General features: G+C 35.7%; 1 protein-coding gene and 1 long non-coding RNA gene across 2 annotated transcripts in view; one reads left to right on the top strand and one right to left on the bottom strand.

The window, feature by feature from the left end:
- HPSE2 (heparanase 2 (inactive)) overlaps positions 1-27197 on the top strand; it is a 660133-nt gene that overhangs the window by 461404 nt on the left and 171532 nt on the right. The window lies entirely within an intron of this gene.
- LOC116573166 lies at positions 828-26463 on the bottom strand. The gene is made up of 3 exons (XR_004278630.1): positions 26164-26463; positions 20472-20579; positions 828-927 (listed from the first exon to the last, which is right to left on the bottom strand). It is a non-coding gene; the product is annotated as an uncharacterized LOC116573166 (long non-coding RNA).

The following is a 27197-nucleotide window of genomic DNA, read 5'->3' as shown; positions in this document are numbered from 1 at the left end:
CAGTGGCATGGGGGAACTTTTATTTCATCAAGAGTCGAGGCTTGCCATAAAGAGAGCATAAAGCCTCTGTTCCAGGCAGGGCAAAATTGGTAGCATCACCAGCAGCAGCAACCTTTCTTCACTTAAGAAAACCAAGCTAGTGAGTAGGCAGTCTATGGGCTCATGGAACTCAAAATCCCAGGAACAACCTCCAGATTTTAAGAGCTTTTGCAGATCCTTATCCACTTAATCAGAGGCACCAAATCTCTAGTGCTATTTCTTTGGGTTTAAGTTTCCTTTTAAAGTAATCAATCCTTTTACAATTCTGATGAAAACCATTGATTTTCTTAGAAAAAAATGGATGTGTATATGCAGGAAACACACACAATTTTACATAGGATTTCAAGGTTTTTTTTATGGATCCCTTGAAGCCCATCCATGGATCTCATATAGAATCCAAAGACCCTTATGTTAAGAACTAGGCTTGAGCATGGCTTCCTCCTGCCCTCATACCACACTACTGACTCTCATGCCCCCAAGTCCTCATTTAAAAGCTTTGAAGTAGAACATGTAAAGGTCCAACAATCATAATGTAAATTAACTTATTCTTGTGTAACAAGAGACAGAAAAGAGTATGGGTACTAGGAGAGAGAAGTCTTTCTTAGTCTCTCCTCCATTATTTCATATAATTTTTTTTATGTGATTAACGTTTGTTAAATCACTGTAGAGAAATGGAGAAGACAGAAAAGACACACATGGCTGTCTGAAGACATTTTGTTTTATCTTATTTCATTTTTCCTGGACTGTTATTTGGGTGTGAGAGAAAAAAAAAAGGCAGTGAAATATTTGTAAAAGATCATGATCCATACAGTTTTATGAATTTCTCCCTCATAGATTCATGGGATATTTCTGACTGGCACATTCTCCTTCTAAGACTTCTGGGAGCATCTGTGAGGACAAAGCATTTTTACTACAATTGTACTAAAAATTTTAATTAACAGAAAATGCATAACCCATATATCAGACGTTTAGTGGACAAATTACAAAAAGCTGCTGATTAATGTGACACAACCTCAGAATCTATTCAATTAATAATTGCTTTCTGCTTAGTTCTTCTGTGTTCAACTTCAGCTTTCCAAGAGCTATAACTGTGAGTGAGTTTAACAGATAGGAAAATCCTCTTGACTCTAGCCCATTCTCATTATGTCCCCTTCTCTCCCCTTGGTACTATCTCTACCTCCATTTAGTCAAATTGTAGTCACTTACCGCCTCCTGGAACAAGTCACATGGTAGCTGTTGCTTGCCTACTGTGCTCTCTGCCCAAGGCACACACACTATTGAAGCTACAATTTTATTGTCTCCAAGAGGAAGGGAATTGATACATTTTTGTAAATAATTGTTATTTTACTTCACTTCTCTACTTCTCAACTTCTTTGAAGACTTTTAGAGCTTCTCAGCCCACTCAGTCTTCCCAATGGCCTACCTTTTATTACATTGCTGAATCACTGTCTTTTAAATGTATGTATTGTTTTGTAGTATGGAAGAAATAGCATCCTACTTGACCTCCAGAGACACTAGGCTTCTATGATCTGCTGTTGACAAGTTTTAGAGCCTTAGGAAAATCACTTTAATTTTTCTGAGGCTTCATTTCTTCACCTGTAAAATGAGGGTAACATCATCTACCTTGTAGGATAATTGTCAGAGAAAAAGGAGATAACATGTAAAAGTATTAGGCTGAGCCATATGAAATTGTCAACATTCGACTGTTCTTTACCCACCAGAAAGACAATTTTGTGTGGTACAACCTAATACCAAACACAGACCATTGTAAATGGAAGACATTTGGTAAATTTTGAACGTGAATCTGTCTCCACTAGGGGAAAAGTGGTACAATGATAATACAGGGCTGCTTTTCAGAGACCTTCCCTGATTACACCATAAAATACATGCTTTATTCTTGAAGCACACCCTTATAGAGGACTGTGGGGAGACAGTTCAGGTCTGTTCTATATCACAACTCGCCCCTGAGGGTAAAATATGCCATTCCAAGGCCACAGTATTAGATAACAAGATGGTTTTCAGGTTCTCTGGAAAAAAATAACCTTAAATACAATACTTTTAAACTTTTCAACAGTCTGGCCAAAGTTAAAATTGTTATATAATTAATAAGAATTATGTTATAGCACATATATTGAGCATTATTCCCGGAACTATGCTTGTGGTCAAAGAAGTATTATTTTATTTTGTAGATGATGAAAAAAGAGTTTGTAAAAAGTTAAGTCATTTAATCAGCTTATCTTTACTTTTACTACAGTCAATTTATTTTTATCTTTCTTATAATTCTTTTTGTATCTTTATTATAATTTATTATAATATATCTCTATTATTTTTACTATGATTCATATTTATTATTAATTACAATAATTAATCAGGTAGTATATTTAGTTAATAGTGGAGGCTTTATAAGAACCTAGATTTCTAGAATTTCATGTCTTCCTGCATTTTTTTACTCAAGTTGGACAACATACTTATTGAGTGCCTGCTAGTTGACAGCTCTGTGCTCTTTCTGTTTAGTCCCATGGTACAGTTTACTGGTTTACACTGTGAGTCCTGCTCTCCACCACTGCATGGGTTTACCCCGGACAGGTTATCTCTCTGAGGTTGTAATTAACCTGCAAAATTAAGTGCTTAAGCAGAGTCATCTCTAGACTCCATTTTAGTTCTAGATACAATTCTAAATAGAAACAAGATAAGTAATTGTCAAATGTCAATATAATAATGATGCTGCTTTTTTGTATTCCACCCAAAGGGTAAAATAGGCATCTGTAAGTGGATTGGAAATAAGATTGGTCCACTGTCTAATCGGTTCTGTGGTGACACAATGAGGTACTTTGTAATCAGGTATTACGTTTACACTGGATTGACGTAAATAAGGAGGTGACGTAGAAGAGAAGGGAGCAGAACAAGAACAGGACAAAAATAGGAAAATGGAAACAATAGGGAAGTAACAATGTCCAAGGGTGCTTGCTGTCTGCATCTTTTGTCTCTAGTAGATTTAAATCTTATTTTTTTTAAGAGTTTATTTGTTTATTTGATGGACAGAGATCACAAGTAGGCAAAAAGGCAGGCAGAGAGAGAGGAGGAAGCAGGCTCCCTGCTGAGCAGAGAGCCCGATGGGGGACTCGATCCCAGGACCCTGAGATCATGACCTGAGCCGAAGACAGAGGCTTTAACTCACTGAGCCACTCAGGTGTCCCTAGTAGATTTAAATCTTAAAACTATTTATGATGTGTTTTCTAAAAGGGCTTTTCTTTTTGTTAGCATTCACTAGGAGGACAGTGACAGGGAGATGAAAAGTGAGAATGCTAAAAACAAATTTACCCCTTAAAATGTGACCAGTTTTCTTTCCCAAGTCTAAGCCTGCCTTTAATATGCACATTAGGAGATGTTGGATTTGGGGAGAAATTCCACCTCCCTCACCTTAGCTAGAAATGCACCCACCTCAGGTAGTCCAGAATGAAAGTTTTAGATGTTCTAGGATAGTTTTTTAAAAATCCAATCAGTGGCTTACTTTCTGACCTCAAGTGGTAACTTAATTAACTAGCATGTGAAAAATCAAGGAGGCAGGAAATTATTATATTTCATGCAGTTTTCAAAAGCAATTAGTGCCAACTCTTCTAATGTCAGTTAGCCACCAACCAGCATCTCAGGGCCAGCTGGCATTGTGGTCAGCTCCTTAATGCCATGTACCTCAAGACCCCAGAACCTTCACAGTCAATTGACACACTTTTTGAATACTCATTGCCAAGAATCCCATGCTTGTGCTTTTAGAGCCTTAGATGTAATCTTTACCACTGGAATGCCGGCATGGTTTATTCTTTACAGGGGTGACTTCATTGCTTTGTGACCTATGCAGTTACTCAGGGCTCAGGGCTCAGAGGGCCTTGCTTTTGGTTTAATGCTCTGTCTCACTGTTGAAATCCTTGATGATTTTTAAACAATGGGTCTTTCATTTTCATTTTGCACTAGACTCCACAAATCCTGTAGGCAGTCCTAATTCCTTACAACCACATTTTTACTCTGCTTTACAATTTTCATTAAAATGCTTGACTTTGTTGGAAAGATCATCAAATACCTTTCCAACCTGGTGCAAGAAGGGGCATTAAGGAATAAGATGTGAATAGCATGATTTAGTGTGACTCTCTTCAGCTTCCAAAATTTCAAACACTAAAATTCCCCTATTACTTCAGGTTAACCTTTCCTAAGTTTGTTTGTTGTTTGTGCATGAGAGTAGAGAGAATCTTAAACAGGATCCATGCCCAGCTCAGAGCCTGATGTGGAGTTCGATCTCACAACCCTGAGATCATGACCTGACTGGAAATCAAGAGTCAGATGCCTAATTGACTAAGCTACCCAGGTGCCCCTAAGTTGTTTTTACTTATAGAACTAGCCCTTTGCCTTCCTCCTGATGGAATTAATAGCTGCATTTTCACATACTTTATTATATGCCTTGTCCTCATGTTTATCATCTCATTTAGTCCTCATAACCACCAAGGAGGGTTGGTACTCTTATCCCCTTTTTACTAATGAGATAGGCAAGGCTTAGGATTTAAAGCTAGATCTGTTTGTTTGCTTGTTTGCATCCTCAGCATCCTCAAGTACTTGGATCTCATAAAGAACCATGTAAACTAGCCATCACTGCAAGAAAGGAATAACTATTTTGTGTACATCATAGAGATTATTATTCTCCAAAGTAAACTAATAATTTACAGCAGTTTTCATATCATAATCATTGCATATTTTGATCACTCAGTCAACAAAGCAGATTAGATAATGTAGAATTAATGGCTTTTCTACATTAAATTTATAAATATTTGTTGAATACCCCAGCATACTAGTATTTTTGAGGAAAATGTAGTTGTTATTAGCATTCAATTATTTAAATTCTATTCAGCAAAATTCCTTAATTAAGAACAGTGTGTACCTGTCCTATTGAGTCAAATCTAAACTGTCAGTAATCTACTAACTGGTCTCCCTGCCTCTTCTCTGTTTTACTTCCCAAACCCTTCTCATCACCATCATCAGTTACTTTTCTAAAACACAGTCTGATCATATCATTCTTACATTTAAAAACAGTGATTCACTTAGTAGCTATTTATTGAACCCTTACTATGTGCCAGACATGTGATAGACACTAGGAATACAATAGAAAGCAGACAGACAGAAGGACTTGCTGTCATGGTGATTACATTCTAAAGATAACTTCTCATTTTCTCCTTGGTAATGTCAACATTTTGTTTTATTTTATTTTTCCTTTTTAGTATATTTTTACTTATTTCTTTTTCTTTTTTTTAAATTTAAATTCAGTTAACCAACATATAGAATATCGTTAGTCTTTGGTATAGTATTCAATGATTCATTAGTTGCATGATGTCAACAATTTAGAATGACATGCAGAATTTATCATAGTCTGGATGCCACTTAACTTTCCAGATTCACCCCTCTCCATTCCTCTCCAGGGAATGCCACACTCCAGTTAGGGCAATGGTTCTTTTTCCAGAGCCTGGACGTTCCTGTGGTGCTATTCTTCTCCTTGGGATGTCTTTCTTTCCCTTTTCTATCTTACAAAATCTTACCCTCCTTAAAGTTAATTTCCCTGGGCACCTGGGTGGCTCAATTGGTTAAGCATCTGTCTTCAGCTCAAGTCATGATCCCAGGACCCTAGGATCCAGCCCTACATTGGGCTTCCTGCTCAATAGGGAGTCTGCTTTTCTCTCTCCCTTTCCCTCTGCTCCTGCCCCCTCCCCCTCCCCCTGCTCATGCTCTCTCTCTCTTTCTCATAAATATTTTAAAAAAATAAATAAAGTTGATGTCACGAGCATGTTATGAGGGCACACACACAACTCGTGTCTGCTCTATTCAATCATAAAACAAAGTTAAATATCAATTAAAAAGTAGGTTCAGGATTCCAATCTCGATGACAGGTCATCATGTGATTAAATTTGGCTTCTAACACAGCACACAAAGCAGGACAGAAGACAAGCCACACAACAAACAAGGTAACAGAAGTGTGCAGGAAGAGAGTGAACCAAACGCAAAGTTAGTCAGTGGGTGCTCAGTTGAGATAAGGCCTGGGTCTGGTCTGGGTCAGCTCTCAGCCCTTACTGCTTCTTATGTTCAAGCAGTGAAAGATCTTGGTCTGGTCAGAGATCAGTTGGGCAGAACCTTCAGTGGCAGTTGCCTTTTTTAAATGGTCAGACATACAGGGGTCATGTCTGAAGTTTGCTGCCAAAATCCTTCCCTTTTAAAGGGATTTAATCGGTTTTGTGTCCTTGCAGACCTCTTCTGGTTCTGCTCATTATCAGTTCTGGGATGTCAGCTGACGTTGGTCCCAGCAGTATCTCCTAGCTGTAGTACCTTAACTGCTTGCATCATACTTGACACAGCCGCTGCTTGACAGTCTCCTGCTTGACATGAGAGACTCCATTTTGCTCTCTGTAGTTGAGTTCCCATGTCAAACTTTCAACTGCTTTAAGCCTTTCTTCACTAATCTATCTACCTCAACATGTAACTACTGATTTGGAACTTCCTTGTTCCCTTCCCTTCCTTGCTTTTTGAAACTGGAGTTTTTTCTTAAGCACTAAATTTAAAGTTCATGGGAAAATAAAAAAGAGTAGTGGGCAGCACTATATTTATTATTTGTGGATTGTTTATTCTCAATCAGTTGATAAACATTGGATGATATATAAGGGTATTAGACAAGGACCCAGCAAACAAGAAATTTACAATGTAGTAGGAAAGATACAGTTCTTTACATGAAATTATAATGAGCAATACTAAAGAGTAAATAAAGGAGTGTTAATTTTGACTAAACTAAGTTAAACTAAATTTATAGATCTTACAACTGAAGATATTTCATGAGACCATTTGAATTGGCCCCCTAACTCCAAGCAAGAAATTAATTACCGCATTTTACAAGTGGGGAAAATAAGACCCAAAGAGGTTATGTGGGCTGCTCAAAGTCACAGGACCAAATAGTAGCAAGAGAGACCAGAACCCAGGATTTTTCCCTCCTTGTGCAGAACATTTCATGCTACACTACCATCAGGCAATCTATCAGCCAATCTTCTTAGTTCTACTTTTAAAATATATCTAGAGTCCAAACGCTTCTAACCATTTCCACTACTACCATCAAATTTCAAAATAATTTTTATTTTTTCTCCAGACTATTGCGAGATCTCCTCATTCTGCCTAAAGCCTATTTTTCAATAAGCAGCTAGAGGGATCCCATCATCACCATGCTCAAAATCCTTCAGTGTCTTCATGTAACTTAGAATAAGAACTAAAACCCTTAAGTTGGCCTATAAGGCCAAAGTTAACTGGCTCCCTGAATTCATCTCCTACAGCTAACCTCCTATCCCCTGCCCAGCCCTACTTCCATTTGCTCTCTGTTGCCTGAAAATGGCAGTCATGCTTTCATTTGCTTTTCCCTTTGCCCAGATTGCTTTTCCTCCAGAAATCTGCATGGCTCTCATTTCTTTTAGAACTTGGCTCCAAAATCACTTAACTAAAGAGGCCTTCCCTAGCTACCATTTGTAAAAGAGCCATTTCCCCCAGCCCAATATTCCTTCATAATCCCTTTATCCTGCTTTATTTTTTTCTTCATAACATTAATCCCCACTCTGACACATTTTTTGGTGTTTTTTTTTTTTTCTGTCCCCTAGAATGTAAGTCCCATGAAAGCAGAGGCATTATTCATCTTACTCCCTGCTGTATCCCCAGTTCCTAGAATGGTCCCTGGTACATAATAGATGCTCAGTAATAAATTAAATGATATAACTAATGGATTATTGGGGAAGACTGGTGGCCTGCTCAAACTTGTTTCCATTATGCCCAGAGCATGCCTTGTGTTTTCTTGAGTCTTGGAAATGTCTAACTTTCAGACCTCTGCTATTGAGTTTGCTCATCCTTTGTCACCCATATTAATTCTCACTTCCTTTATAATGACCTTCATCTATCTCTAAATGCTGGTAGTTAGTGTGGGGAAATTTATTTCATAACTCATCATATCTCCATCGCTTCAGTTTTTTTCTTTAGAGTTCCTTGAATGTTTTAAAATTTATTTTACAAGTTTGTATTTCTTCCTAGACAGATTACTATTTAAAGCAAGTAAACATTTATTGAGCTATACTGTTTAAGCATATGTTAGATGCTGGATATACAAAACCTTGATCCATTCTGATTTCATAGCTATAAAATAAGAGGAAGCCCAACCAGACTCTCTTTTCTCAAAGTGTATTCTAAGGAACAGTAATTCCACAGCATGTTAACAGTTGGCCCCTGTATCAATCAGCATTCTTCAGAGAAACCAAACCAATAAGATGTGTATATATTCAGAAAGAGATTTATATAAGGAATTGCTTCGTGTAATTTTGGAGACTGTCAAATTTACAGTGTGGTCCAGCAGGCTCAAGACCCAGGAGAGTTGATGATGCCAATGAAGTCCAAAGACATCTTCTGGAGTGCCTCTTGTTCTTTCTAACTTGGGAAGGCCAGTCATTCTGTTCTACTCAGGCCTTCAACTGTGGAAGACAATCTGCTTACTCAAAGTTCACTGATTTAAATGTTAATCTCATCCAAAAATACTCCACAAATTAATGCATAAAATTAACCATCAGTTTCTGAAAAAAAATACCCATTATTAAATAAATTTGTGAAACCCTGGATTAATTAATTTTTATTCATGGTGTTCTTCTCAGAATCTAGTTTGTATTATCAATTTCCAGGGTGTGCACCCTTTGGGACTAGTGTTTCATGAACATGGTTTGGGAAAATACTAGACCAAATGGTCATTAAGATTCTTTCCGTTTTTAAAAGGTCAGAATACTAACTGATTGCTCAAGGCCACTTGACTGCATAGTATAAGAGCTTAGACCAAAACTCAGTTCTCTTAGACATCCATTGCACAGTTATTTATTGCAGCTTTGTTTGTAATAACAAAAGATTAAAAATAATTTAATGGTTTATTAGGAAAAATAGGTTAAATGAAAATCATGGTCTATGCATGGTATAACACTATATACCTAAAAAAGTAAGAGGAAGTTCTTTGTATACTAATATGATACAATTCCCCAAATATATTATTTAGGTGAGAAAAAGAAAGTCAACAACAATCTAGAATACTACCTTTTGTATAAAAATGTGTGTGGGCAGGGGAGGTAAACATATGCTTTGTTTAATATTATTCATAATGTTTTTTGCTTCCCAGGGAGAGAGTAGCGTTAGGAGGACTTAGAGGTAGGAGAGAGTCTTTTCATCACATACCCTTTGTTCCTTTTGATTTCTGAACCCTGGGAATCTAGTACCTATTTAAAAACAAAACCAAATAAATAGAAAGTAATTTCAGGTGATTATAAAGAAGCAGGATTGTGGAAACCACTGATTGTGGAAACTACATTTTTCTTCTGGACCAGAATCCCATGAGACTTCATTAGTTCAAGTTTTATCATGCTACCTCTACTGGCTTTCCTTAAGCATCCTTTAAAAAAGATTATACTCCCTTCACTTCTCCTGCCTCTCCTTTCTCACACAGCCTCATGATTCCCAGGGAAGCCAGTGCTGGTTATTCTGTATCTCTCAGACTTGATACAACATGGGAGGAAGGCTGTATCAGGGCAAGGAGGACCCAGGGAATGGCTAGCAACCAGAATTCAAAGTGGGCATCCCAAGGTGATCCCTGGTCTCTGGTGTCAATTCAGTATACTCTTTTTTGCATGTCAGCTTGCCTTTCTGGAAAATTGGGATAATAGGGCCTGACTTACTTGTATCAGGAAAATGCTGAGGCTCAAATGAGATTACAGATGAAAATGTGCTTGGCAGACACAGTGGGTTCTATGTATAAGGGAGAGAGGTTTGTTACGGAGAGTAAACTGCTCCAGTATATCTACTAACATGACAATAAAGCAGCATTGTTCCTGGGGGCTCCACCATTGTCCTTCATAAAGGAAAAAGGAAGTAGCCATGTCTTCTTCAGGCTCTGGAACCTGAGTGTATAAGGGACATATGGGGAAGCTGAAGTAAGTCCAGAGACACAGCTGATGCCAGGAATTACCTCCCCTGTTCAAATGAGCTCACTTGCCACCCCATTGCCAAGGTCTTTCTTGTGGCCAAGAGAGGCTATGGTGTGTCAAGGGTGCCTTTTAAAAGCTGCCTTTTTAATAGGGGTGGAATAATTTTAGAAGTAGAACATGGAATTATTTTCAGAGACTTTGGAAGGAGGCCTAGTAATGAGTTGTATGACCTTGGACCAATGATTTACCCTCTCTGGGTCTCAGTTTCCAAGTCTGTAAATAAGAAGATCCTTAGGACCATGCAGCCCTTCCAATTCTAAAGTGAGAAAACTACCCAGCACAACTGGAAAAGGAAAACAGAAACCCTAGGTATTTGTGCAATTCTGCACTCAGACTGTCATCAAATTTAGAAAATAAATTTGCAGTGAGAAGATTGTGCTGAGAACCTCTGCAGGACTAGCTCTCTCTTGTTCATTAGCACATGACCATTCTTTTCTCTTGTGTATTTCAATTTCATCTACTCTGCCAGCAGCACTTTCTCTCTTCACTGAGACAAACAAATAAGTAACCATCCTAGTGGCCAAGAATGAAATTAGTAGCAGGCAAAACAGCTTAATTTTAATGATGCTGCAACCAAATTCTAATTGAACTCATGACTTTCCTGTTCTTAGCCCATAATGCCTTGCAAGCACTCAGTGAAATTGGCCACCCCTAGCTCCCAGGGAAGAAAATGCTAACACTGGGCATCAACTGTCAGTCCTCCTTTCTACCTTTAGAAAAGGACCCATTTCCTGCAATGTTTCTATTTCAATTTGGCCTGGGTTTTGTTTGCTTGTTTTCTTTATCTTTAAAATTTTTGTGTAGAAGTTTGATTAAAGGAGACTCTCTACTGATTCTTTTTCTGAGGTGAGAAGGTGGTTGGTTACATTTAATGGGTCATCCATAGGGTTATCCTCCTGTCTTGTTTTATAAGTAACCAGAAATGGGGGCGCCTGGAGTGCTCAGTGGGTTGGGGCCTCTGCCTTCGGCTCGGCTAATGGTCTTGGGGTTCTGGGATCGAGCCCCGTGTCCAGCTCTCTGCTTGGCGCAGAGCCCGCTTCCTTGTCTCTCTCTGCCTGCCTCTCTGCCTACTTGTGATCTCTCTCTGTGCCAAATGAATAAATAAAAATCTTAAAAAAAAAAAACCAGAAATGGCAGCAGAAATAATTATAAGAAAACATTAGTGTATCTATGTTCATAATTAATAAGTATTAATATATTTTGAGATTTGCTTATGATGTTTTTATATAAAACAAAACATCACAGATATGAAATTAAAGTCTACATGTTCTCTTTGATTCAAGAGATAACCACTTACTTAACTTTAGATTGCATGCTGCTGTTCTACATTTATTTTTATATTTTTACTAAAGCCAGGAGAGTCTGTAAACTATCTTTTGTATTGTTTTGTATTGTTCACGTAAGTTACATAATTGAAAATTATATAAAATTACATAAATATAGGAGCACCTGGGTGGCACAGTCAGTTAAGCATTCTAACTCTTTAATATTATTCATAATGTTTTTTAAATTAAAATATTATTCATAATGTTGGGTCAGGTTGTGATCTCAAGCTCATGAGATCTAGCCCCTTTTAGGCTCTCCAGCATGGAGTTTGCTTAAGACTCTCTCTCTCTCTCCTCCCTCTCCCACACCCTCCTGTACTCTCTCTCTCTCTCAAATAAGTAAATAAAATCTTTTTAAAAATTACATAAATATAAAGTGAAAAGAATGCTTATTCTGCATATTACTTTCTTTCCTCAACGTGTTTTTAAGATCTATGTATAGTGTTACATATGAATCAATTTCATTTGTCTTCTCAGCAATATAATGAAAAACATTTCTTATTATAAGGGCAAAATAATTGATTTTTTTCTTAGATTTTTAAAGTTTTTTTTTAATACTTAGGTCTAATTCTACTTGAATATATTATTATTTATGAATCTGAATTAGAAATCTGATTTCATAAATTTCTTCATATATTTCCTGTACATTTGGGTAGATTTATTCCCAAGGATCTTATAGTTTTGCTACTATTGTGAAAGTCATATTTTTAATACATTTTCTAATTAGGTATTTTTAGTATTTGAGAACACTATAGATATCTTATGTTCATCTTTTAAGTAGCCACCATGATCAATTTTTTCACTAGGTTCCAAATTTTTCTTATGATTTTTTTTTAGATTCTCTATTGTAAATAACAATATATTTGTGTCTTTCTTTCCAATAATTATGTACCTTTCTTTTTAATTTTGACTCTTTGAACTAGTTAGGACCTTCAGTACAGTATTAAATGTTATTAGAGATAGAAGGCATCCTTGTCCGTTCTTGACTTGAATGGGAACGGCTTCATTTTACCATAAATTGTGTTTTTTTCTGGATTTTAGTAGATGGTCTTTATCAGGCTAAGAAGATAATGCCTTTCCAGTCAATTAAAGAGTGGTTTTATTTTATTTTTTTTAAGTAATGAAAATTATCAGATTTAATCCAACTTATTTACTGTATCTATCAAGACGATCCTGTGGGTTTTATTCTTTAATATGTTAAAATAGTGTATTATATGGACAGTTTTTGATACTGAATGATCCTTCTATTTATGGGATAAACCCTATCTAGACTGAAGTATTTTTTAATACATTGTTGAATTCTGTTTGCTAATATTTCACTTTAAAATTTTTGTTTCCATATTCATAACCTAGATTCTACAATATTGTTTTCTTGTACTATATTTTACTGCTTTTAGAATCAGAGTTCTGGGCGCCTGGGGTGGCTCAGTGGGTTAAGCCGCTGCCTTTGGTTCAGGTCATGATCTCGGGGTTCTGGGATCGAGCCCCGCGTCGGGCTCTCTGCTCAGCGGGAAGCCTGCTTCCTCCTCTCTCTCTCTCTGCCTCTCTGCCTACTTGTGATCTCTCTCTGTCAAACAAATAAATAAAAAAATCTTTAAAAAAAAAAAAAAAGAATCAGAGTTCTAGAGTCACCTGGGTGGCTCAGTGGGTTAAGTGGCTGTCTTCAGGTCAGGTCATGATCCTAGGGTCCTGGAATCATGCCCCATGTCAGGTTCTTTGCTCAGCGGGAACCTGGGTCTCCCCCTCCCTGCTCACCCCGTGCTTGTACTCTCTCTCTGTCAAATAAATAAATAAAATCTAAAAAAAAAAAAAAAATTAGAGTTCTATTATAAAATGGTTTGAACAGTTTTCCTTCTTTTTCTATTCTTTGCTACAATATAGTTAATATAGGGATATATAATTGTTCTCTTAATATTTGGTAACTTTTTTGTTGAGAAATTCTAATCTGGTCATGATAGAGTAGTTTATATTGAACCGACCCTCCTACCAAAACCAACTCTAAAAATTTAACCTTTTGAAGGCACTACAGTATAACAACAAAGGGAGACTTGAGGGGCTAATATCCTTAAAAGACGGGAAATTCATGAAGTGAACACCATATCTTCATCATCCCTAGATATTTCCCTAAGGACATTTTCCAGATTACAGCCTAGGAAAATAGAGTTTACGCATAAGTATTATTCTTGTTGGGCTGGGGATTCAGAGTCAGAATTTGGGACCATCAGAGTGGCTGGGCATTAAAGGGTGAAATTCCAGAGAAAAGCAAAACACAGAGAAGGAGCCCAAAAATATGAATGCAAGTTTTCCACAAGTCATGGGCCACCTCTTCAGCTCTATGTACAAATGATGAGACCTGCCTAGAACCCAAGCAAAAACTAGGAGCTGAGAGTCTAAAGTGCTGAACAAAGATTTCAGCATCCACAGGGTGATAGAGACAGATTGGAGCTCATGTCCTGCCAGTGTGTAGGGGCTTTAATAAAGCTGCCTGGTTTTTAGTTGTGACTCTACAAGGCTTATATCCTGAGAGTAATGATTATGTCTTAGAAGTAAAGACAGTATCATAGAAGTAAGGGCAAATATGAAAGACCAAAACTACAAAAGCCTTAAACAGAATCAAGGTGGTCTTCTGCTATTCTGTATTCTTTCCAGAAGAAAACATAACTGTCTTTGGAGAATGACAACTCATCCATATCCTATAAAATTTTTCATTCACAACCTCCAAGATCCACTGGAAAATTATGAAGCATGCTAAAAAATAGAACTAAATTGCATGCACATACCTGGCATTGAAGCTATCAGACAAGGAAATTTAAATAAGTCTGAGCAATATGTTCAAGAAAACAGAGGAAAATATAAATAAAAGATGAAAAGCAGAGAAAAGTAGAGAATTTTAACAGAGAATTTAAATCCATTTTACAGGCATGCCTGGGTAGCTCGGTTGGCTAAGTATCTGATTTTGGCTCAGGTTATGATCTCAGGGTTGTGAGATTGGACTCCACACCAGATGATGAGCCTGCTTAAGATTCTCTCTCTCCCTCTCCCTCTGCTCCTCCCCACCCCTCTAGTTTTCTTCCTCTTTGAAAAAAAAAAGAAGAAGAAGAAGAAGAAAAATCTGTTTTACAAAAATCAAATGGACAGTCTGGAAGTGCAAACATATCTGAAATTAAGAACCCACTGGATGCGTTTAACCGCAGACAACTTATAGCAAAACAAAACAAAAAACAGGATTAATTAACTTGTGGCCAGATTAATACAAAATATCCAAAACAAAGCATAAGGAATAAAAAATACGGTGAAGAAGGAATACAAGGACATATGAGATACAGTCAACTTTTATTATACCTAAAATTGGAATATCTGAAAAAGAGGAGAGAATATAACAAGCAATTTTTGAAGACAATTATAAAGGAAATCCCACAAATTCAAGAATCTCATATCCTCAAAAAGTTAAACATAAAATTACTATATGACTCAGCAATTCCACTCCTAATTATATACCCCAACAGACTAAAAACAGGTATTCTTCAAATTGTAAACAGGTGTTCTTAAAAACAAATGCTTGTATAGAAATGTTCATAGCAACACTATTGACTATTGACAATAGTCATAAGATGGAAGCAGTCCAAATGTACATGAAAGGATGAATTGTGTAAATAAAGGATGAATTGTGTAAATAAAATGTATAAATTAATAAATAATAATATAAATAAATAAATAAATAAATAAATAAATAAAAAGAAATGTATTTCTCTATGCTGGAATAAGTAGCCATATATGATACAACATGGATGAACTTTGAAAACATTATGACAAGTAAAAGAAGTCAATCACAATGGATCACATATTATGTGGTTCCATTTATATGGAATGCCCAGAATAGGTAAATCCACAGGGACAGGAAGATTAGTGGTTTCTAGGGCCTGGGGAGAGGGAGGAATGGAGAATGACTACTAAATGGATATGGGGTTTCCTTCTAGGTGAAAATGTACTGGAACTAGATAGTGATGATGGTTGCACAACATTGTGAATGTATTAAATGCCACTGAATTGTAAATTTTAAAATAGCTAGTTTTATGTTATGCAATTTTGGCTCAATTGAAAAAATAATTAGAAAAGAAGCTCATTAAATTACAATAAGGATTCATTCATACGAAGAAAATCATATCTCAATAAATAACAATCATACTGCTAGAAAACAAAGTTAAGTCGAAAAATGTCATTTCATTATCTTCTAATTTTCGTAGGTTGCACAGATAAGTCAAATAAGTAATATGGTCACTGTTTTGAAGATAAAGTATTTTTTAATTTGGCTGCTTTTAATATTTTTGTTTGAACCACACTTCAACAATATGAACAAAAATGTTAATTCAAGAGAAATCACGGGCCAAAATGTGTAAGGTAAAACAAAAATGCTTCAGAAGTAAACAGCAGATGCTTATGATTTGAAGTAGGAAAAGATGTTGTAAATAGAACATAAAAATCATTAACCCTGAAAAAAAAGATTGATCAATTGGACTTCATGTCAATCAACAAGTTCATTAAATTAACAAAAAAAAAAAAAGATGCCATACAAGAGTGGAAAGGCAAGTCACAAACTGAGAGAAGATATTGGAGATACATATATATATCCTAATATCATATATATATATATATATGTGTGTGTGTATATATACACACACACACACACATATATATATATGCAATCTAAACAAAAAGGTTTGCATGCAGATTATATAAAATATTTCTGCTAGTCAGTAAGAAAAAAAAGAGAATATGATCTTAAAATAGGCAAAAGACATGAATAAGTGCTTCAAAAATTTCCTGTTTTAGGTATGGAGCAGCCTCTGGGATTTCTAGTACAAGATAAGATGTAGCCCCCAGTTCCCACCCTTTAGACCAGTGCCTTATCCAGTTTCTCTTGATTCCATTAAATTATCATTCCAATTTTAAATCCTATTTATTGCTACTATTCAGGGATTTCCTTTCATTTCAAGATTAGCTAATATTCCTTGTTTTATTTGTACAACATTTTTACAAGTTTAAGATTGGAGCGGGGATTCCTAGCATCCACTCAGTCATATGCATTTACTTAGAATTCCAAATGACATTTTTATGAAGTCAGTTTCTATTACAGTGAGCTATATGGACCAGAATTGTTTCTGGATTCAAGACTTTATATTACTATAAATTACAGTAGACACAGTAGGTTAGAAGAGTTCACAGAAAAGAAAGCTACTATATTAGAGTAGGAAGAGTAAAACAGAGAAATCTGGGGCTTTATATAGCAATTAGAAACCAGTGTTGGAAGGCCAGGTATATTTTTAGCACCTTCTTTTCTGCTTGACCTTACTTTGAGCACTTGCTGTTTATCACTAGGGACCAAGGGCAGCTTTTTTTTTTTTTTGTTAAGAGTTATTAATTTATTTGAGAGGGGGAGAGAGAATCCTCAGGCAGATTCCCTGCTGAATGCAGAACCCCATGCTGGGCTGGATCTCAGGACCCCAATATCATGACCTGAGCCAAAATCAAGAGTTGACTGCTTAATCAGCTGAGGACCCATGCATCCCTGTTTGTATGTTTTATATAAGTAAAGTATCTAATAATTTATAGTGATCCAATGATTCATGAAGTTTGGATCTATTCACAGATCATATTATCTGGGTTGATTAAAATGGTGAACATGGCATGTTCTCATTCAGAAAGATCCTTTAAGGGGAGACACACCATGAGAGACTATGGACTCTGAGGAACTAACTGAGGGTTTTGGAGGGGAGGGGGGTGGAAGGTTGGGTGAGCCTGGTGGTGGGTATTGTGGAGGGCACATATTGCATGGAGCACCGGATGTGGTGCATAAACAATGAATTCTGGAAGACTGAAAAGAAATTTAAAAAAATAAATAAAAATTTTTAAAAAGAAAAGGTCTTTGCACACCTAAACAAAAGCAAAAAAAAGATCCTTTAAGTTTCCTGTGAATTCTGTGATCTTGGGGAAAAAGTATTCTGGAAGTACCTGATTATATTAATATAATCCTTACCAACTCTCAGGGCCACTTATGACAGCCAATTCTAGCCCCAGGAAAACATAAAAATGTCAAAAAATTTCTAAGAAGGGGAAATCCATTTACAACAAACTTAAGGTTAATGGATTCATGATTCAACCTCAAACTATATTATATCAAATAAAACATTTGACCTGACAAAGAAAAGAGCGTTTTTAAACTTGGTAAGAGAGTAGGACTTCCTAAAGCTTTTCCAAATACTTGATAAAATAAAAGATGGATTTTGTTATAAAGATAGAAAGTAGGAATTAAGACAAAGGGTCTTTGCTTTGTGTATATAGAGGACTAAATACATAGTTTGTGAATTACTGACTGTCTCTTCTTTTTTCACTCCTCTTCTTCTGGTCACTTTTCTGTCCAATAGGAAAATGATAAAAATAAATAAATGAGGAAATAATAGTAAATGGAAAATAGGGTTAGAAGAATAATAAATCAGCAGGAAAGATTAGCACTCTAAAATGTGTATCAGCTGGTCTTATTCTCCTGTTAGTGATGGACTACAAATCTGATTCTATGCTTCCACATAGCTATCCAAAGCAAAGTAGAATACAAAATTTAGTGGCTATAAATCAAAAACTAAACTAATTTTGCATGAGAAACATGCTTTTCCTATTATTAAGCCTTGAGATAAATTTTTCTGATAGGTCCTCATAGTAAGTCAACCATGTTGACTTGGACATGGATGCTGTTTTATACACACACATAATATAGACACTTTTTGTCTATCTATTCTTTCAAAGGCATGGATGCAAAATCCACATTAAGGAAAAGTCATAGCATGGGCCTGAGGTGGTGCAAAACAATGGTAATTTCTCAATCTCATACATAAATGAGGGTGTGGAAAATCGAATTCAATTAGGAAGCTTACATGGGACCTTTGGGCAAGTTATTTTGTTTCAGTTCACTCATATATTGGATATATCCCTGTACACCTCTGTTATACAACATCATACACAAATGCAGTACCATTAATATTAGCAAATAGGATTCTCGTATGTATTGAGGGGACACCAGTGTTATTCCACTCTTTGCCTTGATCCTTAAATCTAGAAAGGGCCTTAGAAATCATTTTGGTCAAAAATGGCAAATATGTGGCATACATGGTTTCATTCCTTACTCTCATTACCATGGCAGACATCACTAATGGATCACATTAGCGCACGAATTAACAGTACAAAGTGCAGAGAGGTCTATTTCTCAACATCATCCTTGATGCTAATACTGCCAAAAAAATCAGTGCTGGCCTATAAAATAAGAATGTTTGTAGTAGACTTCTAGTTTTAGCCCCAGCATAGAAAGAGCTTAGAAGTTTTAACTTGCATTCATTCAGCAAGAAAGAGATGAACAGTTCGAAAGTGAATGACTTTCTTGGGCCCATCAGAGAATTAAGATTGTAGGGCAAACTACACTATCCTGAAATCTGGAAATCCAGGTGAATTCAGGGAGTCACCAAAATATGCTTACTTGGATCAGAAAATACTAGCACATAAACCTATAGGAACACTTTAGGTTAATTTTGATGAATTGCTAGAGACTTAGTTTGGACTGGCCTAAGAGTGGAGGCTGCAGTATCAACCCTTCATCCCTCCCACCAATACCTTCCCTCACCCCCACATACTTTTGTGGAATCCAGAATTTTCTAGTACTTCTCATAGGGAGAGGGTAAGAGTAATCATTGTTGAATATGACCAGAGCATTCTTTCTGTAACAAAAGCCAGCTCTCAAGGAGTAGGATGTAACCAGAGCCTTGTCCCATCTGGGGAAGGGATTTTTGTTATAATCTCCTCTAGCCTTTCTGTCTCACCTATGGGTGAAGAAGCTATACCACTAGGAAAAAAATCATGAAGTTTATTACCCAGAGATATAGACCCACTAAAAGATTAAGATATACTCATAAAGTTAGGGAATACTCCTTTCCTCTGTACCCAGCCACCTCATCAACGGGGTTCCAGTATAAAAACAGTGAGTTATAGCTGAAAGAACTGCAAGACACAGAGTCTCTCTGAGGGGGAGTAATTAGGGAAGCCTGAAGTCAAGAAAGGATGCATAAACAAGAACATTAGAAGGAATTTGAAGCCTCTGGTATCTACAAATACAGCAAAAATGAATCAGTCCAACTTCTAACACAAATCCTCACACTAAGGGTCTGTTTATCTCTGATCCCATGACCATTTCAATCTGTTAAATTTTAACAAAAAATTACAAAGTTTATTAAAGGACAAGGAAAAAACATAACCTGAACAAACAAATCAAACATCATAACTAGACTCAGATATGTGTTGTAATTATTAGACAGGAATTTTAAAATAACTATGATTAATATGTTAAGGCTCTAATGGAAAAAGTATACAGCATGCAAAATAGATGGTTAATGTCAGCAGAGAAATGGAAACTCTACAAAAGTATCAAAAGAAAATACTGGAAATCAAAAACATTGTAACAGAAATGAATGACTTTGATGTGCTCATAAGTAGACTGGATGTGTCTAAAGAATCAGTGAGTTTAAAATTAAGTCAACAGAAATTTCCCAAACTAAATGAAGAATTGGGAGGGAAAAAAAGAACACATTGAAACTGTGTAACATACATATTCTTATAATACCTGAAGAAGAAGAAAGATGTAACGGAAGAATAATAAAATAATAATGGCTGAAGTAATTCAAATATTGAAGTAATAACGGCTGAAAACTTGCCAAAATTAATGACAAACACAAAACCACAGATCCAGGAAGCTCAAAAAATATCAAGTACGATAAATACTAAGAAAGCTACATCTAAGAATATCATATTCAAACTGTAGGAAGCCCAAAGAAAAAGAGAAAACCTTGAAAGAAGCCAGGGGAAAACTACATTTTACCATACAGGACAAGGATATGAAGTACAGTTATATGAAGCAAGATGAATGAAGATAGGAAGTCTCAGCCAGAAACCATGCAAGCATGAAGAGAATTTAGTGATATTAGTTGAAGGAAAAACTCACCAACATGGAGTTCTATGTCCAGCAAAATTATCCTTGAAATGTGAAGGGGAAATAAAGGTTTTCTCAGATAAACAAAAACTGAGGGAATTCATCACCAGCAGATTTGCCCTGCAAGTAACATTGAAAGAAGTATTTTAGGGAGAAGAAACGTAATATAGCTCAGGAATTCATGTAAAGGAAAAGTGTCAAGGAATGAATAAATGAAGGTAAATAAAATCTTTTATTTTTCTTTTTAATTGATTTAAGATATCTGTTTAAAGTAACAATAGCAACAATGTATTAGGTAATTTAAGCATATGGATAAGTGAAATGAATGACAGCAGTATGACATGAGACAGAAAAGAAAGTTGAGTATAATGTTATATGGTATTTATACTACATGTAAAAGATATATTCTTAAGTGCTTACTCATAAAAAGTGAAACAAACAAATAAAGCCAAAATTTATTAAAAAAAAAAAAAGATATATTCTTATTTGAAGGTATGTTTAGATTAGTTTAAAATATGTATTGGAAACTCTAGAAAGACGTTCATTGCATGCTAAGAGAGGAGATAAAATGTAATGATATACATGTTAAATTAAAGCCAGAAAAAGAGGGGACCAAAAAAACAAAAACAAAAGAAAAAATGCAAGGAATAGAAAATACTTACATAGTAAATATTAATCCCAACTAGAGCAATGATCATTTCAACTATGAAATAAAATACACCAGTTAAAAGACAGATATCTGGAAGGGTGTTTGTGTGGTTAGTTGTTGAGTGGTGAGGCTTGGTGGGCTGTGCAGAGGTAAAGCACCGTGGCCAGGAGGGTGATTTGAGTTGGGGCAAAAGATCCCTGAAAGCGAAATAACCTCTTTCCCCCTATTTTCCTGTTCTTTTCTTGATATACTTCTTTCTACTGCAATTGCCCAAAGCATGTAACCAGAATATATTAAAAGACATTTTACTATTCTTAATTTAGAAATCAAGCTATCATTATGTTTCTCAAGGAGAAAAGAAACAGAATGTATTTTCTTTTTATTTCTGTCTTAATTAACTTTTGATTGATTAACACAGAATTATTTCAAAGGGGGCTGTTCTTCTACCTAAAAATCTTTGTAGTTAGCTTGCTTTTTCTTCCTGTTTGAACAAAAGCTCCTTTAGTCACAGAGAAGACAGCATGCTAATGCTTTCCCTGATTCCCAGTCCCTTTTTTGGTTTAATAAACAAAGTAAATTTGTAGGAGATTTGAAAGGACAAAATAGGACATTTTAAGGTATGATAAAAATTTCAATTTTTTTGAAAAATTTTTAAAGGGAAGGATGGTAAGGAATCATCTATTTGTAGAAAGATATGTGACATTTTACCTTGGTATTATGACTTTAAAAATTCCTATTTGCTCAATAAATCTAAACAAATCATCTATCAGTTACAAATCACATAATTATATATTCTGAATATTTTATTTCATGGTATTGATGTGATTTATCATACTTAGGTAGAAATCAAGTATCTGTTGTGATTAAACATGATACAGATCTGACTTCAAATATTGGCCTGTGCCATTTATTAGCAAGGTATTCAACTTTTCTGAGATTCAGTCTCTCCATATGTAAAACATGAGCACTAATAGATTCTATCAAGAATCCAGAACATAGCTAACATATAGTATAAGTTCTGTAAGTGTGTATTGAACAAATAATCTCATAATATTTTGTGAGTGTTATAAATGCATATAATGCAGGATGCATACTAAGCATAACTGTTAGTTTTACACTGTCATCAGCATCCTTATCATTTCCCTATTTGATTTAAAGGACATTCAGCTAAAATGGAAGAGGGTGATTTATTGTGTTTGGGAAAGTAATGTCTAAGCATTTCTCCTAAATAATCAGAACTAACTGTCTTCTGGTTATAACTTTTAATGTAGTCAGAGATACCTAAAACTGACAATTTGATATTTGAGGGATCTCATTTATTTTGAAAGACTCATATTAGCCAACTATATATGCCCTACTTATCTTTCACATGTAAAGGCAGTATGAATGAAATTTTCAAGCATACAGAAGCTTAGGAAAAAATTAATTATACATAAGAATTTGTTGAAAAATTAACTTGAAGATGAAGCAGACAAACAAAAATGGAATCATAATGGAGAAATGGTGGTAAAAGGGATTAGTTATAAATGTATAAAATAAATTTACCTATTTTTATATTTTAGGATTAAGATTAAAATTAAAATTGCTGGGATTACAATTTAAAAAGATATAGAAATTTTACTTCCAGACAGATGGAGTATACATACTTTTACCTATTCCTCTATTTAGGTAGAGCTAATAGCTCTAGCTATTATTCATATAAGAAATGTGGAAAAATTCTGAAAGGTGGAGAGAATAAGAGACTGGGAGTCAGGGAACAACACAGTGGTGAATTCCCTGGTTTGTGGTGTGTGTGTGTGTGTGTGTGTGTGTGTGTGTGTGTGTTCTGCATAGATCCCAGACTTGGTTCTAGAGAAGTTGACAACCCAGAAGTACCAAAAAATACAAACAAAAAATGCTCCAAGACCGGCTCTCCCTATGCAAGAGGCCAGGAAAGGAAGAGTCTAGCAAAACAGAAAAGTCTTAGACAACAACCACCATACTCTAGTCAAGCACCACAGAAAAAGCTGTGTACCATCCCCACTCCAACCCCTGCCAACAAAGGTCAAATGGGCACCTGAGACTTTCACCGTGCCCAGGCTATAAAAAAGCATCTCAATGCCCCTACTGGGGTACAATCAGTAAAGGCCTAATGGGGAGTGCTGGGACTTGCACTTATGCTAGTTTATAATGAAGACTCTCTCTACCATCCCCACTCAGTGTTAGTGGAAACAAAATGGGGGGCGTTGGACTCCCACCTCCAGTCCTCAGGAAGGACACATCTTTTCTTTCTGGGGGAAGAGCCAGGATTTTCACCACCACTCAGCAGTAGTGATACTACTCTCCTACTCATGTCAGTGGAGGCCATGTGAGGAGCAGTAAGGAAGCACTCCTACCCCTTGAACTTAGGGTAGATATAAGTGTGTGCCTAGTGGGGAATGGGAACTCCTACACCCAACTACCAATAATGAGTTCCCCTATTCCCTGAGTGTCCATGGAGATCAAGTGGGGAACACGAACCTCCACCCATATGTGGCAGTGATGAGGTAGTGTTCCCTCCTTACCCTGCCAGAGAGGTATCTGAGGAGGCCAACCAAAACAAGATTTAAATAAGATGCAAAGTCTTATAAAACAAGACCACAAATAACCAAATTTCGGGTAAAAAAAAATCACTTGTCCATCAAGAACCAGAAAATATCAATTTGAATGAGAAAAGATAAGCAATAGATAACAGAGATAACAGAGATGTTCAAATTATCTGAGGATTTTAAATCAGCTGTCATAAAAATATTTCAATGAGCAATTATAAATTTCTTGAAACAAATGAAAAAATAGACTCAGCAAAGAAGTAGGAAATCCTAACAAAGAAATAAAAGATATGAAGAATAACCAAATAGAAATGAAAATACAAAAAATGAAATTAAAGCTCAGTGGGTGTGGTGTGTTCAACAGCAGAATGAAGGAGAGAGATTTTTAAAAATCAGTGAACTTGAAGATAGAATAATAGAAATTACCCAGTGTGAACAATAGAGGGAAAATAGACTGGAAAAAATAAAATAATGAACAGAGCCTCAGGGATCTGCAGGACCATTTTTCTACCCAGCATTCTATATCCAGGAAAAAGTTCCTTCAGTAGTATAAAGGAAATCAAGACATTTTGAGAGGAAGGAAAACAAGAAACTTTGTTGGCAGAAGATCTACCTAAAAGAATGGCTAAAGTAAGTTTTCTAAAAAGAAAAGAACTAATAAAATATGAAAACCTGGGACATCGAGTTGGAAGAAAGAAAAACAGAAAGGTAAAAGAGGAATACCTGCAATAGAATTTACCTCTCTTCTTGGGTTTCCTAAATTATGTTTGATGGTTGAAGCAAAAATTGCTACACTAGCTGATGTGGTTGTCAAAGTTGTAGAGCCATAGGAGTAATACCCTTCTCTTTTTAAGTTTTTCATAAAAACATTTTAAGGTATGTAATATTTTAATTAGGTAATTATTTTAAAGTATGTAATATTCATAATTGCTTATTTTACTTTAACTTCTTACATTTATTTTAACTTCTATTACATTCAAATACCATGAAATTTTGCCTATTTTGTTAATAAAACAGAATAAATAACATAACATTGTTCTAAAATTAATATCAGTATTTTTGTTATACATGTGTACACACATACTGACCTGTCTGCAATGATTTTCTCTGAATGTTGATAAAAGAGATGTATTGGGATTTGGTTTGATTATTAAACTTATTTTTACTTTTTGTTATCTTGTTAAAGTTTTGAAGTGACTATGCATTTTTATTACAGAGTTGTTATGTTTAAGAATTATGAATCAAAAGAATATAGCAATTGAAAATAAAATGTTTAAGGGAAAATTACAATTTTATTTTTGAATATTACTGATACTCAAAATATACAATTATGCAAATATTTAAATTTAAAATATCCTACCGGAAATGGTTTCCTTGGGGTCTCAATTCACATTCCATGAAAAACAAAAACTAATTTTATTTTGCCACATTCCTGAAATTTAACTAATATATGGGTATCTCTCTCCCTCTTGACCTCTTTGTCTCTCTCTCTTAATACATATATATACATATGCATGTGTGTACAATGACATATATTCATGGTAAATAGTCTCTTTGAAGACTTTATATGGTGAGAGCCAGCCTTTCATTTTAAATACGGAAGTGGCAATGGTCATGAAAAAAAATTGTATTGCTATAAGATTTTCTCTAGGTATAATATTCTACACAGTGAGTAATTTCAAGGAGGATAGCTTTATGACACTGAATTTGCTGAGAATAAAAGACGCAGGTACTAAAATATATAAGAGATTGGTGGGTATAGCTAGAGAAGCAGTGTGGTGTGTGTGTGTGCGTGCACGCACACGCATTTATGAACACTGGGTGTCTGGAAATAAGCAACTTCATGCAAAGTAGAGCTGAACCTCTGGCTTCCCTGCATATGCGATACAAGTGAGGACATGTGATTTTGTTCACAGTTTGAATGCCTAAATACAGCCACATCAAGCTAGTTGTCCCTCTGAATGAAAACTCGGATTTTCCCCCCAGAAGCCTAAGGGAAAATACTGAATGTAAAGTTAAAAGGCTGCCACCTACTGATATGTGACCTTTAGTAATTGACCTTCCTTCCAAGGCCCTAGATTCCATGTTCTCAGTCATTTGTAATTGCCCTGGTCATTGTTTTCACCCTGGGCTCAGTTCTCCTAGATTCAGAAGAATAACTGTACTCGCATAGTTAGAATTCGGCCCCTTACTGACAGTCACCCAGTCAATTCAGACTAAAATTAGCCAGGATTCTTTAGGTAATTCTTTTATTTTCATACGAGGGACCATTTTCTTTGAAAGGACCCCTCTTTATTATGAACTGCTGATGAAAAAGATTGATTTTGTTGTAACTAATACCTTTGCATTAGTTAAATATAGTTAACATATAAATTTGCATTAAATATAGTTAATATATAAATATAGTTAAATATAACTCTAATTGCTTTAGTAAATAACCCCCCCGCCAAGATCTCGGTGGTGTAAACATTAGAAGTCTGTTTCTCACTAATGTCATGTCCAATGCTGATATACTTGATAGATGGGTCATTTCAGGACCCAGGCTATTTCCATCTTATGACTTTTCCTTGGAGACTTTCCATTCATCTGGCAATAGGAAAAGAGATTATATGCGAGACATGGCTTCTTAATTTCTTCCCAGAAGTGATACACATCTCCATCAACTTCAACCCTGAAGTGATGTATTACTTCTGCTCACATTGTTTTGGCCCTATTAGTCTTTTAGGCCCCTCTCCTCTGACAGTGGCAGAGAAATAAAAGGTTCTGGCTGGGCAGCTGCTTCTTGACAAATAGCTCTGCACTGTAGAAGGAGAAAACAAAATTTTGGTGGTCAGTAAACTGTCTCTACCCTACCCAGGGGTGCAAACCCAGGTGAGTGTGGGGCTCACCTCATGTGCCCCCCTTCTCTCAAAGATTCACAGCCTGAGTTGGTTGCATCTAATTCCTTCAAACAGTTATTTTATATATTTTGTTTCGGATTTTGAGTTGTCTGTGACAGAAGGTTACTTCTTATACCACCAATTCCATGATGGCAGGAATTAGAACTTGGTTTTAACCCAGCACCTCTTAAACCTATTTGACCATGGAGCCACTTTTCTTCATCTAACAGTAAGACTCTGAAAAACATTTTTGCAAAGTGAAGCTATACCACCTCCATTCCTTTACTTATCACCCAAGGTTTTGCTTTTGTTATTGTTTTTTGTTTTGCTTTTATTTTGTTTTAATGTTTTGTTTTCTAGAGAAATTTGAGTTTAGCTCAGTATTGTTTAATTGGTCACAATGGTTGAGGGAGGCAAGACTAAAGATGGCTGGAAAGTGATTATACTGGATTACAGGATAGATGAAGAAACTGGTAGAGCAGAGAGGGAAGAGCGTTTGGTATCTATTACTTAGTTCATGTAAGATCTCAGGTTTCCTACTCTATCTCTGTGAGCCAGAGTTTGTAACCTATAAAACAGGGAGTATTCTTGAAGGTTAAATGAGATAACCATATGTAAAATATCTAGCAAATAAGGAACTTAA

This window comes from Mustela erminea, chromosome 14 (assembly GCF_009829155.1).
Source record: "Mustela erminea isolate mMusErm1 chromosome 14, mMusErm1.Pri, whole genome shotgun sequence".
NCBI classification, from domain to species: domain Eukaryota; kingdom Metazoa; phylum Chordata; class Mammalia; order Carnivora; family Mustelidae; genus Mustela; species Mustela erminea.
This window is presented reverse-complemented; position numbering and strand designations above follow the sequence as displayed.